Source organism: Schistocerca nitens, chromosome 3, assembly GCF_023898315.1.
Source record: "Schistocerca nitens isolate TAMUIC-IGC-003100 chromosome 3, iqSchNite1.1, whole genome shotgun sequence".
Taxonomy (NCBI): Eukaryota; Metazoa; Arthropoda; class Insecta; order Orthoptera; family Acrididae; genus Schistocerca; species Schistocerca nitens.
Window position 1 is genome coordinate 726,259,283 of NC_064616.1, and position 1,715 is coordinate 726,260,997.

The window sequence follows — 1,715 nt, forward strand, 5'->3', positions numbered from 1 at the left end:
TTGGACCGCGGCCAATTTAAAGGCTACCACCTAGCAAGTGTGATGTCTGGCAGTGACACCACAGTAACCATAGTTTGAAATCAGGTTATAGATATTAAAAATATAATGGCCAAAATAAATGTTGCATATTGCCGAAAGTTTAATACTGAACATTGTGACCAGGAATGCTTTACGACATCAGTACATTGGTTTGTTTGTAATGTAATTCTAGAAGAAAAGTCTCATGTTTACACCGAGAGGGGTCACTACAAGCCGCCTATGGCAACAATGTCAGCTTTAAACGTTGCAGTACTTATATGTATGTGGTGTCTGTTATTTTGGACATGTGCAAAAGAATAAACACCATTTATACATATAATTAGTTCAAGGATGGCCAATGATCTCTTTGGATGCTCACCATATTTGAACTCTTGTGGGAATAGGCGAAATGCTGTGAATAATGAGGATAATGGGAAAGACGCACTACATTTGTAGTGTATGGATAAGTTGACAAATGGATCTGATGGAAGGTGTGCAAAAGTAGTCCATACAGTTGTGATGACCACTGTGTCTGGATGGCACACTGGTCAGAGCATATGCCAGGTAAACAGGAGCCCTGGGTTTGAATTACAGTCTGGCACCAATTTTCCCCATTGATTTAAGTCAATCCCCTATTGCATTCAATGTTTGTAATTACTTGTGTCTTAATTGCAGTACTTTTTCTGTGTGTCGTTGCAAGACAAGATAGTTTGAACAACAATAATATATGATCAGTCCATAGGGTCACCCTAATGGAACGAGGTATAAGACCGCTGGATGTCACAGCAACTGTCACTGTGAGTCAGAGTGATGGCTCTATAATCTGCAACAAGTTTCTTTCGACAGGATCAGTTGAGGATCCTCATAGAAGTGGCTGCACAAGAGAAACAACAGGTGTGCAGGACCAGTCTCTGTGTTTAAGCAAGCAGAAACCCTGAACACAGTCTTACACGTCTAAAGTGGCAGTTCCAAACAGCTACATGAGTGCAGGTGTCAACACAGTCGATACAAAATAGGCTCCATTAGCTGGGATTACGTGCCAGAAGACATCTGAAGGCTCATCCTCTAAATAAATCAGGTTTCGAGAGGTGCTCATGTTGCTTGAGTACGAAACCCTCTCTGTGGACTAGGCAGCAGTGGAACACAACACTCTTTCTTGATAAGACCTGTATCAGTCTCCACCCTGACAATATTGATATTCATATGTGGAGAGAACAAGGACAACATTTACACCTTAACTGTATCACAGACCGCCATCTTTACGAAGGTGAGTGGTTCAGTCATGTTTTCAGGTGGAATCATGTATGGCCACAGGACACCCGTTGTGCCAACACATAGGAGGATGACTGGTATGAAGTATCGGGACAACATCCTAGCACGCACTGTGGTTCCATTTGGTGTACATATTGGAACAGAATTCACGGTGATGGACAACAATGCATGCCCTCATCATCATAATCCTGAGAATACCTTCCTTGTGTATCACAGAACCAGTCAGATGGAATAGCCTCCATATTCTCCACATCTCAGCTGCATGGAGACTGCATCATCCATGCTAAAACGAGCGGTTTGCAATTTTCCTGTCCCACCAAAGAACTAAGGGCCTCATAGAGGCTGCTGTGAAGGAATGGGACAATATCCCTCAGGCTCATATTCACAATGTTGGTAAGGAGCATGTTAATCACATTTAAAAGTGT